Raw genomic sequence first — 12,686 nt, 5'->3', positions numbered from 1 at the left:
GGGAAAACAACCCAAAATCAATTCTACAAGGAACAAGACAAAGTAAAATCTAAGTCTCTTCTTTGACAAATTAAAAACAGAACCCTTCCTGAAAACTGTTTCAGTCAGAAATTGCTGGTGACAAGAATGGATTAAATTTACTAACAGTCAGTATAGAAAAGATCTTTAACATGTCAAAAAAAGTTACCAGCCTTCACAATGATATATATGAACTACAAAAGAAAAAGTTTAATTTTATTTATTTATTTTTATTTTAGGTAAGGGTCTACACGATGTTCAGGGCTCACTACTAGATCAGACTCGTAATGATCGGCCTGTTTACAGCCTCCCAGGAGCTGGGATTATAAGCATGCGCCATCATGCCCAGTCTCATTGCCATCTCAGTGCACCCTGGGAGCAGGGCCAGCACAGCAGGCCTAGGCATTGAAGCCCGGCTCCTGGGCCTGCTTGCAGGTGCTTTAATCCGCTGAGCTATTTGGCTGGCTCTACAAAAGAAAAAGTTTAATCAGCTCTTTATAATCCTTCTGGATTTTGGTTTCCTGTAGTATCATATTGTTGTTACTGTTTCTAGAAAAATTTACAAAACAGACAAATCTGTAATCCCAGGGAGTCTGCATGTATACAATAATACTTTCATTTCACATAAATTTGAACCTTCAAAAATCAGTCCTCCTAAAACCCAAGAATATTCTTTTTAACCTTACATAATCAAGTTCAACAGATTCTCCTAAACCCTATGATGAGTTTTCCTAACTGCAATGGCAAGGGGGGTGGAGGGCAGATGGGACAGTAAATGTAAACTAAGTATAAATATTTGTAAATATAAGAAAATAGGTCAAAAAACTAAGAGTCATCTATTTCAATATGGAAACTAAGTTCCCTGTTCTAGAATTAGTACAACTACGCCAAAGTAGATATCTTACTTTTTTATTTATGTATTTGGTACAAGGTCTCACTACGCAGCTCAGACTCATAGTGATCCTCCTGTTTTCAGCCTCCCCAATGCTGGGATCACAGGAGTGCATCACCATGCCTGGACTCCTTTGAGGCTCAGCATGTGCCAGGGGCAAGGCCAGCGCAGCATGTAGAATGGAGCTCAAACCCAGGTCCCTGTGCTTGCCAAAGTAGGCACTTAGTCCACTGAGCTACCTTGCTGGTCAGAGGACTTACCTTTATAAATTTTTCAGAATATAACAGCACCATTTCTAATACATATGGGAGAGTAATTTAATTACAGATCCATATTCCTTTGATTAATGGAAAGCCAATCAAATACATTAAAATTTGCATCTCTGCTGTCTAAATATTATTAAATCTATATGTAAGTCAGTGGATAAAAATTAAACTAGAAAATAAAATCTGATTTAGATTCAAATTAATATCTTTTTTGCCTTTTCCTTTCCACAACACCTGAAAAATCAGTAGCGACAAACTATTACTTCATTACCTTTCCACAAGATACTGGATTTTCTCTAACACTTCAGAATGCTTCTGAGATAGTATATCTGACATAACACTTGTGCTTCTACCTAGCATGTTACAAGATAAAATGCAGAAAGAAAGGAGACAATGTTGGTGTTGCATGTGTGAGAAACCAACCTTCATGAACATTCAACTTAAATACATATCTTATATAATTTTAACTATTTTTTCACATAGGCACCTGTCATAATTTAAGTAACTGCTTCCTTTTAAAGGAATTACTACACTACATGTGTTAACTGATGGCAATAATTCATTAATAGAAGACATCATCCTATTTAAATTAAGGATTATAAATAAAACCAAACATCATAATTCAAGGACCCAAGTAATTCAAGGTTTTTGTTTCAATGATGCTCCAAGTAAAGATGAGTAATCAGATATGGTCTCTGCAGGTTACTTTTACTTAAAACAAAAAAAAAAAACTGGATGACCTTCCTCTGAGACAAACAAAAATTGATGATTTTAACCTACCTTTCAAATTTTATTGATTATGGTAACAGTACAAGCTTAAACATTCTCTAGTGCTATTATTAAAATGAAGACTGAATTGAATCATTTACCTATTTTATTTTTAATAATGCCTGGAACAGGTATGTAATAATCCATATACAAAAACATTCAGGATTTTCAGAGATGTATCAAAAATTAAACACACAAGAGAGTAGAAAACTCACATACCTTTCTCTAAGCAAATTCATTCACAACACTACCACTCATTGAGTATATTCATATATTTCTTCACTGTCAGAGTGCTGAGGTATAAACCTCCACAGGGTAGGAATCAGGTGCACCTGATATGTTTTTATGGCCTCACCAAAGCTTGATGTTTATTAAATCCTAGTTGAAAGGCATCTGACAATTTAATTGCTAAAAAATTCAATGTTCACTTGAATGTGAAATCTTATGCCTTATACCTTATGATTTTAGCAGTGCCATGTGTTCTGTGATAGTTAAGGGCTTGTCAATGTTTCCATTATAAACTCTGGTTTTCAAGAGGTTTGTATCTTGGCCTATAAAAATAGACTCCGGTCTATAACTTGGCATACAAAGTACTGGTATCAGCCCAAGAGAACATTTTTTTTGTTCCAATGATTAAAATAAAAATCTGTTTAGTAGTTTTAAGTGAACAGAGTGTAAAAAGAAAAGTGGAAAGGAGAAATAGTGTTTTTAAACACACACACACACACAAACACACACACACACACACACACACAACTAATTATCCAGATCTCACTACTACACCTCCATGCTAAATTTTCAGATGATTAATATGAAATAAACCAAGGAAGAGATTTGTGTAAAAGAAAAACCCATAGTTTTAATTAAAATACAATGACATTTAATAAGTCATATTTTTACACTATACTATCTCAGTAATTCCCACACTTAAGACCTGCCCATATACTGATATAACCAATGACAGTAAACCAAAATTGTTTCAAATGTATATATTTTTTTTAAAATTTTTATTTATTTATGTGTGTGTGTGTGTGTGTGTGTGTGTGGCCAGCTCAGCCCACCAGGGGGCGGGCTGGCTGGCATGTGGTGCTGGGGGATTGAACCGCGGTCCCTGTGCTTTGCTAAGCTTGTTCTAAGTAGGTGCTTTAGACCACTGAGCCATCTCACCAGCCCCTCAAATGTATATTTTTAATAAATGTAAAATTAATTTTAATGACTAAGAATAGATTTACTCTAGATTCATGGAAAAATCTTCAGTTCTATCTTTAATATATACAAGAAGGTTCTTAAATATATGACTTGAAACTCTAAAGAAATCTTTCATATACAGTATTTTGTTGAAAGACTTTAAGTTGAAGTTTTATGTTTGTTCTAGCATAGTATAGATACCCTTCAAAAATATAATGCTTTGACACTGCTGGATCTTTTGAAATAACACATTTTGCTAACAACTTTCTCTCTTAAAAGCACATAAATTTGTATAATCTGCACAGAAGAAAATTTGGAAATAGCTGTCAAAATTAAGAGTATATACAAGCTGCCAGTCCTCCATACCCATGGGTTCTATATTCGCAGATTCCACCAACTATCGATAGCATTTACTTTGGATAGGCATTACCAGTAATCTGGAGATGATTTAAAGTACAGAGGATATGTGTAAGTTCTATACAAATACCACACCACTTAGAAAAAAAATGAGTTATCTCCCAGCCTAGAAAAAAAATTGAAGATACACAGATTTGGTATCTGCAAAAAGTACTTGTACCAATTCCATAATGATACTGAGGAATAACTGCAGTTTTTAAAAATTATTTTCTCTTTGTGATAAATTATACAGAAAATAAAACTTATCATATCTCTTCAAGTTTATAATCAATGGTATGGAATATATCTATAGTGTTTTGAGACCATCACCACTATCCATCTTTGTAACTGTTTTCATCCTGTAAAACTAAAACTCTGTACCAACTAAACAGTAACTACCCATTCCCTTTATTCCAATCACCATTCTAATTTCCATCTCTTTTGAATCTGACTACTGTAACTACTTCATATAAGTGGAATTACATAGTATTTTTCTTTTTGTGATTGACTTATTTAGAATTTTCTTCCTTAAGGCTTAATAATATTCCACTATATGTACACTATTATTCATCTATCAGTGGCTTGCTTCAACATTTCAGGCAATGTGAATGATTCTATGAACATGGATACACAAATCATCTCTAGCAGATACTGTTTTCTGCTCTTATGACTATGATTTGAATATGGTTTAGTGATCTCCAAAACTCAGGGTGAAATTTGATTGCCATTGCAGCAGTGCTGGGAGGGGAAGTACAAGTATTTGAATCATGAGAAGATTAATGCCCTCTCTTGAATCTGGGTTCTTCCCCTCTCAAGACTAAATGCATTTTCTTTCTCCCATCTTCCTCTGGGAGCCAGGTGAATTAACAATGGCTTTTATGAGATGCAGCCACTTCCCCTTCCATTGTGCAGCCTCCAGACCAAGAAGTTAAATAAATTATTTTTCATTATAACTTACCCAGCCTCAGTTTTAGATAGAAAATGTCTAAAACTTTGCATCATATGTAAATACCATTTTAAAATTTTGAGGATGCATCATAATGATTCCTACTATGGCAATAACATTTTATATTTATACCAACACTGCATGAGTTCCAACTTTTCCACATAATTGCCAACAACTGTCACTGGTTTTTGTTTGAATTCTTTAAAAAAAATCTATTTATTTATTTTGCACAGTGTCACACTACACAGCATGGATTTATAGTGATCCTCTTGTCTCAGCCTCCCCAGCACCGGAATTACAGGTGTGCATCACAATGCCCCACTTCAGCCATTTTGGTGGTTGACACAACATGCCCAGGGTTCTGGGACCAGTACAAGATGCAGTATTGGGGACTGAACCCGTGTCCTTGAGCTTGCCATGCAGGTGCTTAGACTACAAAGCTATCTCCCCAGTCCTATCACTGTTTTGTAGCAATGGTAATATTGAGTGTTAAGTGGTAACTCTATGTAGTACTGATTTGCAGTTCCCTAGTGACTACCAATGATGAAATCTTTTCATGTGCATATTGCTAATTAGATATTTTCTTTGGAGATAACTAAGACTTTTCTGTACACTACACACATAAGTATCCTTACCAGACATTTGAGTTTCAAATATGTCCTGCATCCTTGGGCTGACCTTTTATTGTTGGTAGTTTCTTCTGATATCCAATATTCAGGCTAGTCTACCATTTTCGTTACTCCTTGTGCTTCATTGACGTGTTCAAGAAATCACTGTATATGATAATATGAAGCTTCTCTGTTATATTTTCTTCTATCAATTTATAGATTTATGTCATACATTTAGGACTCTGACACATTTTGATTTAATTGTTGTATATGGTGTTAGGTAAGGGTTCATCTTATTTTCATTTGAATATCCAGTTTTATCAGCACCACCCATTAAAAATATTCTCCTTTCTCCACTACAGGACCCTGATATCCTTGTCAAAAAACATATGATTTTATATGTGAAGGTTCATTTCTAGGCTATTACTAGGTCCCTGAATCTCCATGTCTGTCATTAGGGTAGAAACATACTGTTTTGATCACTGTAGCTTTGTAATAAATTTTGAAACGAAGTAGAATCTTCCAGCTATCTTGTCTTTTGTCAAAATTGTTTGGCAATTTGGGGAACTCTTAAGAGTCCATATGAATTTCAGAATATATTTTCTATTTCTGCAAAAACATCGATGAGTTTTTTTTTTTAAAGGATTTCATTCAATCTATTTCTTTCAGAAGTATTAACATTTTATGAAGTATTTCATGAATATAAGATGTTTCCATTCCATTTGTTTATATCTTGTTTAATTTTTTTCATCAATGATTTATAATTTTCATTATGTAGACTTTCCTTTTTTGGTGAATTTTTTCTTACCTTCCTTTATTACTTCAATACTACTTTGTCTATTTGTTTAAAACGTTGGGGATCAACACAGGAACTTGTATATACTAAACTATCCAGTCACTAAGCTGAGCTATAAGTCCATCCTGCAAGGCCTCTATTTTGAGACAAGGTTTATGTTGTCAGGCTTGCCTCAAAACCCTGAAGAAAATTTCTTACTCAGCCTTGTGAGTAGGTGGGACTACCAGCATGTGTCACCATGCCCAGTATTTTAGTCTCTGATCTTACAGGAAACAAAATACTTTCTTAAACTTCCTTTTTAACTGTTTTTTGTTAGTACTGGGAAAGCAACTGATTTTTGTGTTGAGATTTATGCTGTTATTTTGCTGATTTCATTTACTAGGATCTAAAAAATTTGGAGGGAATCTTTAGCATTATTTACATAGCAAATCTTAGCATTCACAGAGATCATTTTAGACGTACATATTTCAATTTGTACACCTTTTATTTCCTTTGCTGGCTTAACTGCTTTGCACAGAACTCTGAAAGTGAGCAGCTTTACTCTTAGTCTTAGAGGAAATGTTTTCAGTCTTTCACCATTGAGTATGATGTTTACTGTGGGTTTTCATATGTAGACTGTTGTGTTGAGGTACTTTTCTTCTAAGTTTGTTCAAAGTTTTTCTCTATCAGCTGAGATACCATGTATTTTATCTTCATTATATTAATATTGTACATTACTCTGACATTCATAAGAACATCAACCTTGCATTCCAACAATTCCAACTGGCCATGATGTGTAATCCTGTCAATATGCCACTGATTTGAGGATTTTTTTCACTGTTTTTCATAAACAGTTAGATACATGCTTTTTCCCTTTAAAATTATCTTAGGAACTTACCTGCATATGTTTAAATTGTATACTTATACTAGAATATTTGTTATTGAATAATAGCAAAACTTAGTGAACTGACTTAAGCTTCCATCATCTGGAAATGGATTAAGTAAATTATTGTACTGCTGTACTACATAATTAATGTACAGCTATTAAAAAGAACAAGGAAAAGATAAAAGAATGTGTACTGATGCAAAAATATTTCCAAAAAAATTACATGTCCAAATTATAAATAATATGTGAAAATAGCAAGGTACTGTCTTGCCATATGGAGATGGGGAAAAGATTTGAATATGCCTTTGTATACATAAAATTTTCAAGAGTAATCCACAATAAACAACACAGATTGATGATTTCTCATAAATATAATGCAGGAGACAGGGGATATACTCAGTGACATAAATGCCTGCCTGGCAAGCACAAAGGCCTGAGTTCAATCTCCTGTACTTCCATAAATAAGTAAATTAATAAATAAGTATAATGCAATAATTTGTGGTGGCAGTTCTGATCAATTTTCAGCATCAATTCAAAAGAAAAGAAAAAAGCTATAAGTGTGACAATTTGGATAAAATCTCAAAGGCATTATGATTCTCCAAGGTTCCACACTGTGAAATATCATTTACATAATATTCTTAAAGAGACAGAATTAAAGTAAGGCACAAATCACTTTTTGGGGATTACGAATGGGGACAAGCTGTGGCCACAACCATATAGCATGAAGGAATCTACAGGATGACTGAGCTGTTCTCTATGCCTATGTAGTAGTTAGGAGAATTTATACATGTGTGAAAACATATAGAATTGTATGCAAAAAGTCCATTTTAATATAAATTTCATTTAAAATACCAAACTAAGAAAAATCTCAGTATCAGTGCTCACTTCTGGAGTACATATAATAAAATATAAATCATATAGAGATGATTAACATGTCCCTAGTGCAAGGATGACATGCAGATTTATGGAGTGTACCATATTTTTAGAATGGAGTATCATTATGCCATAAAGGAGGCTAAACATGAGTCATTTCTAAGAGAATGGATACAGTTAAATATCACATGGCTTCTCTTATATGAGAAACTCAAAAAACAAAGAACAAAATAAAAGATAACAAAATTGGGGATCCATCTTTTATACATAGGAGGGTGACAAAGAGACTAAGGGAAGGAAGAGGAGTGGGATACAAAGATGATGAGAAAAGAATTAGGATATACTGTACATGTGTACCAAATGCCTACCAGGAATGTAATCACTATGTACTTCAAACATGTACTGATAAAAAATAAAAACTGAATGGGGTGTGGTGATGCTTGTGCATAATCCCTAGTAGGAGGCTGAGGCAGGAGAATCACAATGAGTTCAAGATGAGCCTCAGGTACATAATGAGTTCAAGGTCATTCTGAAGTACACAGTGAGACTGTCTCAAAAAAAAAAAATGGGAAAAAAATCCCAATATATATTAAAAACAAAAGAATATTGAAGAAAGCACATCACATCTCTTACATGTGCTTATATAATTATTTGAAGCTTTAAAATTAGACACTGTTCCTATATTTATTCCTGTAGTTATCAAACACTAGTATATACATCAGAATCTCCTAGAACCCTCATTCAGATCAACTTCTGGAATTTGCTCTCAACTAACCTTAAGTACAGCTGCCAAGTTGTAGGCCTTCTTTTAGGTCATGTTCAGCCATTAGTCCCAGAACACTTTTATTTTATTTCCAGAACACTTTTAAAGCAACATTCTAGAAAAATAAGTTAGCTCATCAAAATGTCCACCAACTACAGCAATATAATCTAATTATTTTCAGTAATATTTAATTTTTTTTTTCAAAACTTGTGACGTGTGGGTGTTGCAGGGAAGGGGGTGGTTTACATTATGTTAAACAGTGAAATAAGAGATATACAAAATTTAGTTGTTATGCTTTTCAAATTTTGTACCTTATCTCTCCTTGCTGCCACTAGATGGAAACCAATACAATGATTAGTTACTGAACTGTCAATATAAATTGAAAGATAATAAATTTAGGTTAAAATTACGCCATAACATTCAGTACAAAGGGACAAGTAACTGCAGGACTCTACACTAACATAAACTGTAGGGTGACGGTATTTTTAATTGTGAATAGCTCTTGACCTAGAAACTACACCAATTTCACAGCTCTTATAATCTGTGCTGCCAAATTCGAATGTTTAAGTTTTAACCCCCAGAGGCTCAGAATGTGACTTTACTAGAAGATAAGGCCTCTGTAGAGGTAGTAAGGTTTAAGTAAGAGTCAACATGGGTAAGACCTAATTCAAAATGAACTGTTTCCTTATAAAATTTGGGATTTTGGACATGTACAGAGAAGACAGTATGAAGATACAAGGAAAGACAAACACCTACAAATAGGATCCTCAAATTCTCCTTCAAGATCACAGAAGGAATCAACCCTGTGACATCATAATCTCAGATTTCTTGCCTCCAAAGCTGTGGCACTCAGTTTGTGGTGGTATGTTAAAGCAGTCCTACCAAACAAATAAACAACATACTGTGTCATATCCTGAGACAAGAAAAAAAAAAAAAAAGTAAGTGTTTGTCTTCAGGAAGTCCAGGGTTCAATGGCTTATTAAGAAAGTGGGAATATTCATTATTTAATAACTTTTTAGTATTTTTGCAAAGTTAGTCAGCAATAAGAGATTCTAACACTAAATCCCATTTTGTTTTTATTGACGCCATCTCATTTTCTTCTTAGTCTTTCACGTAAACCTAATTGATTTCTCTTTCTAAGCATCCACATTCCTAAGAACATCCACGTAATTTCCCTGATCGAAATGTTTTAATAAATATAAAAAATGACCACCTTTTTCTAACTCACTGTAAATATGTTCCTAAATTTAAACAAATTACTTAGACCACTAATATATTCAATTTCTGGTACAAAAAATAATAATAATAAAACCCTGATGTAGTTTGCACCTAGAAAACTGAAATATCTTTAGTAGGATGAGCAACTAATTACAATGTACAGAAAGAGGCACAGCAATAGTATAAATTATCATTAAATACATATAAGCATAAGTGTTCCACCTCAAATAATCCTTAAGTTGACAAAGACCAATTATCTCAAATTTTGAAGCAGAAAGGGTATAAGCTAATAGTCTTTGTTTTGTTTCGAGACAGAGTCCCACTATGTAGTGCAGGCTGGCCTTGAATTTGTTTATGTAGCCCGGGTTAGTCTTGAATTCATGGTGATCCTCCTGCCTCTGCCTCCAGAATGCTGAGATTACAGGTGTGTGCCATCATGGCTGGCAGTGATAATTATTCTTGATCTGTTACTGCTGCATAAAACACTCATGACTATCAATTATCATGAAACTAGTACCTAAATATTTCAAATTTATAAATAAGTGCATAGAAGCTTGTATTTTATGCAACTTCATTTCATACTGCACACTGGGTTTGCAAATAAAATTTAACTGTTTTTGTTAATTATCAAAGCTCTCAACTATTGAATTAACATTTTTTTATTGATATAGTTGCCCATTTGTTTTCTATTCATTAAAAAATAGCACTCAACTGCTAGGGACCAATAATTATTATATTAACCAACTCTTTAATTCTTTCATTAATTAATTCTTTGGTTTCTCATCTCTTCCCCTTTCTCTCTTTAGGACCCATGGTTATTCAACCATTCTGGTATTCCTCTAGTACAATAAAAAATAAGTAAGTTTCACAAGCTTAAATATCATTAAAGAGTATTTTTTTGTCATTTTATAAATAATATTCCAATGTCATTATTTGTTAGGTCCCAGAGTGAACACCTACAATTAAATGATTCAGCAACCAGCTACACTATCTTTGCCTTTTTACAGTTCCAATCAGTAGCAGACCTAGGTGTAATCAACAGCAGCAGGGGGTTTTAGGAAGCAAAACAAAACAAAAACAGTAGGAATCTTAACTAGAATACAGTAATTGATACAAGGGAACATTATGGGTTATTTTAATCCAAGATAACCTAAAATCATAGAATATGATTTTATAATCAGAAGTGAAATAAGGACAACTTTTAAATATCTGAAAATATAATAAATTTCAATCAGTTAATAAGGTTAAAATGAAAAGGTTCTGTTTTCAAAATGAATCTCTTAGTCTCATAAGGGTCGTTACTTCTGTTTGGGTTATTTAGCATCCATTTAGCTGACAAATTAAAGGCCTTCTTACCTCCTATTGCTATCATACCTAACCAATTTTATCATTACATACTTACAAAAACTAAAGCATCTCAGAGAATAACTGGCAATGCTCTTTTACTCCTAAGAAACATCTAAAATTTTATCAGCAGTATCAGTAGTCTTGAAATGTAATTTAGCAAAATATTCCCATTTCTTTCATTTTCCTATTTTTGACTCCCAAGACTAGGGTTTACTGGAGATATTTAAGTATTATGTCTCAAAAGTATGCAGGGAACACAGTGATTTATTTACAATTGTAGTATGATGTAATGACTACAAATTTTGACTACACACACAAAAAAACCCACAAATGGAAATGTTACCATAGTAACAACTTGATCACTTTGCACCAGGAGGATAGCTGATACGGTATCATGATGTAATTTTATAGCTGTTTATTGTAATGTGGGCAATGAGATCTACAAAACAATTCTACTTCATTCTGCTCACAAGAACGAGATGTGAGAAATGCAACTTACAAATTTATAATCTTGTCAACTTTTTCTTTTACTTTTTAAAAAGGCTTATAAAATAAAACAAAAATTAAATTGACTGATATTTAAAATATCTACTTATAGAACTTATTTGACATATTCCAACCTCAGACTGTTAGATTTTCATAGAGCACTAGAAAACAAACGTATATTGTATCAATTGTATCTATGTATGTCTGAAGCACTTCCAAACTTATTCTTCAACTACTCCACAGTGCTAAAAAGTATGGCAAGTGAGAGGGAAATGGTAGAGAGGGAAGAGGAGAAAGAACATATGGACTGAGGCAGATGTGCCTCTTTTATCAACTAGGTATATCAAGACTTATGTTCATAAAATTACCTGTCATCTGCAAATCAGAACTAAAACAAAAATCAAATCTATAAATCAGTATGTTTTAATATATGCTTTTGTTAATGTTTCTAGGCTTCTTGTAACTACTATTGAGGCACACAAATGTATTAAATAGAAACATGACAGAAAAAAAATGTTGCTATCAATTTGTCCTTCCATGTAACAAAGTCATATTACAATTAAAGCTCAGATATAAGAACAATTTACACTAAAAAATAATGGCATTCATTTAAAGTGATATAATGAAATATAGTAAGCTACAAAGATACATTTTTAAAATAACTTCTCAACTTATTGAAATAATAGCCTTAGAGAAATCTAGTAAGACAGTCTATTTTTATGTTATTGAAAATTATTTTAAACAATAATTTTAGTAACCTTAGTTATTAAATTTAAGCCACTTCTATGAATGATATTTTTATTATATCAAGTGGTAATTTCCCTTCCATATCTGATTTGGCATTTTGATTTGGGGATGGGAATTATGACTACTCATAAAACATTTAAAAGTAAAAGAGTTTTATTAAAAGCTAACCTTTGAGGACCTGCCATGGTGGTGCATGCCTATAATCCCAGCACTTAGGAGACTAGAAAGGAGGATCACCAGCAGTTTGAGGCCAACCTGGGCTCCAGTAATGAGTGTAGGCCAGCCTGTACTACATAGTGAGACCCTGTTGCAAAAAACAAAAACTAGCCCTTGTTTTTTTTTGTTTGTTTGTTTGTTTTTGTTTGTTTGTTTGTTTGTTTTGCTGAACCGGAACTGAACTCAGACCCTCACGCTTGCCAGAGAAGCGCTTATCCTACTGAGCCGTCTCCCGGCTCCTAGTCCTTGTTAATTTTAAGAGACTTTTCCTCCCCAAAATATATGTATACAAG

General features: G+C 33.3%; 1 protein-coding gene and 1 non-coding gene across 2 annotated transcripts in view; one reads left to right on the top strand and one right to left on the bottom strand.

Moving 5' to 3' along the window:
• The window catches only part of LOC101561793 (TBC1 domain family member 5), a 422,866-nt gene that overhangs the window by 207,700 nt on the left and 202,480 nt on the right, over positions 1-12,686 (bottom strand). The window lies entirely within an intron of this gene.
• LOC111816886 lies at positions 7,621-7,727 on the top strand. The gene has a single exon (XR_002821209.1). It is a non-coding gene; the product is annotated as a U6 spliceosomal RNA (small nuclear RNA).

Source organism: Octodon degus, unplaced genomic scaffold (assembly GCF_000260255.1).
Source record: "Octodon degus isolate 3935 unplaced genomic scaffold, OctDeg1.0 scaffold00043, whole genome shotgun sequence".
Lineage (NCBI taxonomy): Eukaryota > Metazoa > Chordata > Mammalia > Rodentia > Octodontidae > Octodon > Octodon degus.
This window is presented reverse-complemented; position numbering and strand designations above follow the sequence as displayed.